This window comes from Coenobita brevimanus, chromosome 77, assembly GCF_032717465.1.
Source record: "Coenobita brevimanus isolate Jiangsu-jjx chromosome 77, ASM3271746v2, whole genome shotgun sequence".
Lineage (NCBI taxonomy): Eukaryota > Metazoa > Arthropoda > Malacostraca > Decapoda > Coenobitidae > Coenobita > Coenobita brevimanus.
In genome coordinates, this window is record NC_137030.1 from 26,445,687 (window position 1) to 26,452,942 (window position 7,256).

A 7,256-nucleotide genomic window follows, 5' to 3' on the forward strand; every position below is an offset into this window, starting at 1 on the left:
CTGATGTTGCCATGATTTGATTTAAACCGTGCGTATAACAATCGCTCATCTATAGGATCCCACTCACATAAAGCCTTATTTGCCTTACAACCCAGCAACAATCCTACTCCCTGATAATGCATTCTGTCCTGTCGGCCAGATATCAATAAACGTATACCATCCTCCAAATCCAACTTATCGACTCCAGTTAATCTAGTTTCTGGCAGAGCACAAATATCAAGTCCGTAATTTTGAAAAACCTTCACTAACTCATCGATTTTACCGTCATGATTTAGCGTTCTCACATTCCAGTTACCAATTTTAATTGTATTTTTTGCATTAACAAAGGAATTAGATTGTAATTGAGGCAACCGTGAGATTCTTAGCACCCCCTGCCCATTTAAGGGCTGCACGGGACTGGGGGCCATTATTTTTCTTTCAGAGTCCATCAAGGTTTCTTTGGCTAACTTCCTGAACACCTCGCCATTGTGTTGCAGTCGCAGTAGGCAGCTAACTTGCCTGATTGCTCACACCCGAAAGACCCAGCTATGCTGTAGCCAGTCACGTGCCGGCATGCTTCCCAGCCATTTCACTCTCAAGGAGTTCCTCTGCCTGAGAAAGCAACCACCCCCCTGGTCCCGAGGGCAGACAAACAGACAGACAGAGGCAGACAAAGAGAGGCAGGCAGATAGACAGAGGCAGACAAACAGACAGAGAGAGGCAGACAAAGAGAGAGACGGACAGACAGACAGACAGACAGACAGACACACACACACACACACACACACACACACACACACACACACACACACACACACACACACACACACACACACACAGAACCCAAGCAGCTGGGAAAAAATGAAAACTATTAGATGATAAGTAACTTTCAAAACGAAGAAAAAGAAAACATGAAATAGGGAGGCCACAAAGGCTGGAATCGCTCTGACATATGCATGGGAAAGATTCGAAAGTCGCTCCATTTGGCTAGACTTGGATAAACTTGCGTGAAGATGTTGTGATTGTGGTGGAAGAAAATATTCGTACAGGGGTGCATACCGAGAGAAAATGCATTAGGAGAGAAAGGTGGAACAGAGATTTGGGGTGGCGGGAATTCGGTGGAAAATAATTCAACTTTGAACGACTTGGACGGACTAAACAAAGAGTGTACTGACGATCGTGAAGGTGTTTTTATAGGGGATAGTTGAATGAAGTTTACATAAGATGAAGAAGTGAACTGGAGTAATAAAAATATTTTGTCGAATTACCCTGAGTGTGATGGAAAATGAATGAACTGTTGGAGGATGGAAAATGGATGGACTGATTGAGTAAGTAACAATTGATGGCTTGATGGAAGATACAATATGTAAGACAAAATAGAAGAGAAAGTGCACTGTTGGAAGCATGGAGAGATTTACCTCTTCCCTGTAATGACGTCTATTTTATAAATATTTAAGCTATTGCCTCACAGTTTTGTGCTATTGAGGAGATACCTCTCGTCGTTCATAGGTTATAAATTTATCTACCCTCTCCAGTCAGAAATGTCTTTCGTAAGCTAGATAAAACCGTCTGTTGGTAGCACTAATAGCATGGAAAAGAAGGATTCGTGGTGAACAGGCTTATAGCCTACGGGATAAATAGACTAATGGAAGATGAATGACAAACGAAAAATGATGAAATGGGAAGTAGGATTGTGCAAATTTGGTGGACATACTGAAGTGTGTATATAGAAGTTAAATGTGTGGGGTCATACGGGAAGGGTCTAATAGCGGCAGTCAGACTGGAAGCACTCACTCCAGCCACTGGGGCGCAGAACAGCGAAATTCGGTGTCTGTCCTAAGCCCGGATGAATAGCGAGGGTAGGCGTCTGGAGTGGCGTCTGGCTATAAGAACCCGTAAAAACCAGAACCTAGCACATCGACTCATAGAAAAGTAGGCGAAGATGGAAGGAGAAGAAGAAGATAGTGTGATGATTAATGAAGGGGCTGATGGTATATAGATGGGATGGTGGGAAAGGAAGGTGCTACAGAGATTCAGGCTGGTATGAATTTTGGGCAAAATTTAGAGTGTAAAAGAACGAAATTTACTTTGGGTGATGAGAAAGCTTGGCAGGGTGGGTAGACTGATATAGGATTGCTAGCATGTTGAGAAAGGTGTTACAGATACGTGTACTGTGAAAATGGTATACATTATAAAATGCACAAGGAGCAGAAAGATGGACACACAAAATAGTTTGATTCTGAATGGATGTCTTGAGAGACGAGGGATGCACTATTTAAGTTAGATAGAATGGTTTTAGAAAATACAAGCACTAGGATAAAATTAAGATTGAGAAGGGCGTGCATCAGGGAGTTGCAATTTCACCAAAATTATTTACACCATGCCTAGAAAATATTTTCAGAAAGCTAGACTGGGAAAACAAAGGAGTGAACATAGATGGAGAAAAGCTAAGCCATTTAAGATTTGCAGGTTACATTGTCCTAATCAGAGAACCAGCAGAAACATTGCAAAAATGTTAAATAACCTGAACAGAGAAAGTCTCAAAGTAGGTCTAAAGATGAACCGGAGTAAAACTTTTGTTTAATCCACATACACCAAAGAGCGTCATCAGAATATGCGAAGAAATCCTTGAAGAGGTCGAGGAGTACAATTACTTGGGTCCAAATACTAAAATTAACGAGAGATTGTGATAGCGAAATACAAAGATGCATTACAGTTGGATGGAAAGCTTTCGGAGAACACAAAGACATAATGAAAAGTAGCTTACCAGCTTGTATGGAACGAAAAGTATATAATGAATGTTTAATTCCAGCTATGAAGTACGGTTGTGAGACCTGGAAAGTGACAATATCGATGGAATATAAATTAATCTGTTCTCAGACAGCAATGGAAAGGTCAATGTTGGGAATAACTTTAAGAGACAGGAAAAAATCAACTTGGGTGAGAGAGCAGACTAAAGTTAAAGATACTATAGAAGCTACAAGTGCTCGTGGAAGGGCCCCTCGCACTTGCTTCTGCGGAGGGCTCCCGCGTTTATGTGCTGTTCTAGTGTAACGTTGTTACTTGGATTTTTTGCAGCTAACCAAATGATCGTGTTATTTGCAGCTTCGGGAATGGAACCCAAGTTGTCCGAACGCAAATCCGAAATACTTTAGTTGTACACCTGTGGGCCAAAAATTCTACGGGGATCCTATGCCGGGCGCCAGGAGCGGCTTTTTTTTTTTTTGGCCAAAATGTGATGGCTTATTAAATATAGTAAAAGTTTTTCAATCATGATGGGAGCAATTTTTTTCACATCAGCGAATTTTTTGCGATTTCTGTGCCAGTTTTGGTGCTATTTGAATGTGTAGTTTCGGCTGCCCAAAACACACACACACACACACACACACACACACACACACACACACACACACACACGGCTACTGCTATGGTATATTAGAAGTTTTACTAAGGGATGGCTTGTTAAAGATGCAGTTGAAAATCTGAAATATTTTCCATCTATTTGTTTATGGCCAGACCTCTTAATCTCGTAAGGGGTGGCCATAAACAAATCGACTCCACGTCTCCCTGCCATCTGTCATTTAGTTCTCCTCCTTCAAGCTTAAGTTTTCCCTATCATGTATCTTTCCACTCCATTCCTCCCCCTCATCCTTCGTCTCCCCTTTCTCTCCCACTCTACCTCACTTACATACATTTTTCTAGTCAGGCTCTCATTCTCCTTCTTCTCTGCAGAGGCAAATCATCCCATTATTTCTCTTCAAGTTTCCAGTTACTCCAGCACCAAAACTATAATGCTCCTTTACTTCCTCATTTGTTTACTCGTCTCCAACGTAACTCCATGAGTCCACATACGTCTCTGAAATAACTAATATCCACTGTTCTCAGTTTTGACTTATGTCCATTCAACAGGATCCAAACTCCGCTTCGTATTGTCAGACTTGGGATCACAATGCCGCCATGCAACAACTTTTTAACTTCCATGCACAGTTCTCTATTCATTTATCAATGCTTTCAGTGATCCACCACTGTCTCTACCCAGCTGTACCATTACAAGTAGTTAATTCTCTAAACTTCTATCTTTCCTCATCAAACTGTCTAAGTACTTTAATGCACTCATGGTCTCCGTATCTTCACTAGCTGGCCTCACTGTGTATACTGTGACTTCATTCCTCTGAAAGTTCATAACATTACGCTTGTCTATAATTACTTCAAATTCTATGTCCCTCATACATTACTAAATTCAATTACCAAGCGTTGCAACTCACTTTGATCTTTACTTACTATGACAAATACACATAAATAAACAACTGGTCGGATGGTCCGACACGATACCGTGATAAGGAATAGATGAATTAGTATAGGATAAGGAAGGTTATACATAAGTATTCGGTTATGTGGTACTGATGGAAACATTGAAGTGCAAATGCTACAAATGTAAACGAGATGATAAGAGTCTGTGATAAAAAAAAAAAAAAAAATCGGTGGATTTATAAACAACTAGAGGATATATGATTGTCAACATTCCTAAGGGAATGCAGAATGGTCTCCACGCACCTACAGTACAGTGATACATCTCTGGAAACTGCCTTGATAATCAGTTAACTTCTAAAAAATGTAAGAAAAAAGAAAAGAAAAGAAAGAGAAAAAAGAAACAAGTTTCAAAGGGTATTCGTCTTCCAAAGAGTTGTACCAAGTTTTAAGAGAATTGCTGGAAAAATAAAGGAATAGCACCAACAGAACAGTGCTTGGAAGAAAGAAAAGAGAAAGAAACTGCAAATAGAATAAGTCCTCAGTGTGATTTGAAACCCAGTAATGAAAATATAGACGATGGATACAGTGAGGAGAAAGGAAGGCTAGTGTAGTGGGTGGTGTAAATTTGTTGGAAGGATCTGAAGTGTTTAAATAAAAGCGACTGATGGGCAGATTCAAGTGTGTGTGCAAGACTGAATTGATGAAGGGCTGATTGTACGATGGGAGGGACGAGGCGAACGTGCTGGAGAGACTGAAATACTGAAATACAATGGCTGGACTGGTAGACAAGAGAGCTTGATTTAAAAAAAAAATAGATTGTTGGGGGATGGATGGGATCACTGAGAAAGAAAGATGTTACAGAGGAATGGTATAGCTCGTGTGTGTGTGTGTGTGTGTACAAGAGATTTTGCTTTGAGAAATTTATGCGAAAAGTGTTTAGAAAAGGGAGGAACCTGCGATTGCCTATGTAACCTAGTTCAGTACAAAGGACGTTTTGAGAGTTATATATATATATATATATATATATATATATATATATATATATATATATATATATATATATATATTTGTGTGTGTGTGTGTGTGCGTGTGTGTGTGTGTTGGAGGGGAGGGGTACTCTATGAAATAAGAAAGTGCCAGTGATTGTAAGTTTGAACAAAAAAAAAAAATCTTCCTTTGGGAAAAAAAATGAACAAAGGATACAGATGGGGCGGGAAGGAAACATTTTAAGTTCAGTTTTGTTGCAGTTGTTGTCATCATTATTGATTTTCTTATTATGAAGTATTTTAAGTAGGGAATGTGTGCGAATGGGAAAGTAGGAAAACGGTGAATGGGTGGTAGTAATAGTATTAGTATTTGCAACCTCTTCCTCATTTAGAGTAAACGTGAACTCGGTGAACTTCGGGCCAAAGTTATCCTTCCTCTGCTGTCCGCCATTCTAATTTTGGAGGACAGGAAGGGGACTGAGGGACGTAAATATTAACAGGCAGCTCCAACAATCGGGCATATCTGTGTCATCACATGAAGGCGCCTGTCTCCAGCACCAGAAAAATGAGTTAATGTGTGGGATGCGTGATATTTCCATGGAAGTTCACTGTCCATGGATGAGCTGGTGAGAGAAATACATGCAAAGGTATTAGGAGGAGGGCAAGGGCAGGCTTCAACCCCTAAATCCTACGATCGAGTATGTTTTATTCCTGCAATTTACATATGATGTTATTTTCCGCATGACAGACTTTTCGAACTACAGGAGTTATATATGAACTTTATAAATTTATTTTTATGGTGCTGTCTTATAATGAATAAAATTATCTGAGGTAATAAAAATAGAATTTAAGGTACACCATCATTTTAAAGGTTAGGGCTAAAGTAGTGGAGGTGACTGGTAAGTGCACCAGTGAGGACTTGCACTACAATAGAGTCTTTACGTAGATTAAATACATCCGGGTTTGGTATGTAATTTTAAACGTATCTGAGATCATGGAAACTGCATATCCACTTTACATCTCTGTCTGTCTGTCTGTCTGTCTGTCTGTCTCTCTCTCTCTCTCTCTCTCTCTCTCTCTCTCTCAGACTACATATAACAACCAGCAAGGAAGCTCCCATTTATATCACGCCACTTCATCCACCCTAATCCTGACGAGTGCTTCCCGCTCGCCATCACTAAATTAATCCTCACCCGAGCCAAATAGCCTAATATATATCGTTATACTCGTGTTCTGCATTAGCATAATTAAGGTTCAAAAATTATATAACCCATAATTATAACGACTGGGTCTGTACGACTACATAAAATAGATTATCGTCATCCAGTTCACTATACCCTACGTACGTACGTACATCCCTGTTTTCCCTTTCCTCGTCCCACTCCTTCACACACACACACACACACACACACACACACACACACACACACATGCATTTCCATCGACTGAACTAGCTTAAGCAGCAAAGCAGGTTGTTTATTACCGGACCCTACAATATCCCTATTGTTTTGTTTTTTTTCCCTAAATGATGTTGATATTGGTTAAGTCTTGTTGAACGATTTTAACGTAAATTCTCACTAGAAAGCGTTAGCCGTCACTAACCCTCTAGCTGATGACAACTTCTCTCCATTCCGTAAAACTGGTGCCTGCCACAGTTAAATACTTAGGATCATCGTTAGCATTAAATAGATATGTCCTATGAATGTCAACACGTAAATTTTTTCTCGGTTAAGCTCTAAAAAATATGGTAATACAAAATTTTACATTAGGTACTGTCACACATTACAAGGTGAGTCAAAAGTCTGGAAATGTAAAGGAAATAGCACATCGCTGGATATCCTATGGGTGACGCCCTTCCCTATGCATACAATTATTGGACACTGTGTAATATTATGGTTAGGAAAGCACCAAGCCGTTAATGAGTTCTGTAATCGTATGAAGCTTGTTTTCATCTACATCAACACCTTATCCATTTTCTTTTCATCTCTCCTTTATGCTCTCGTTCATCATTCCATCCTAATATACTCTTTTACGTCGGTC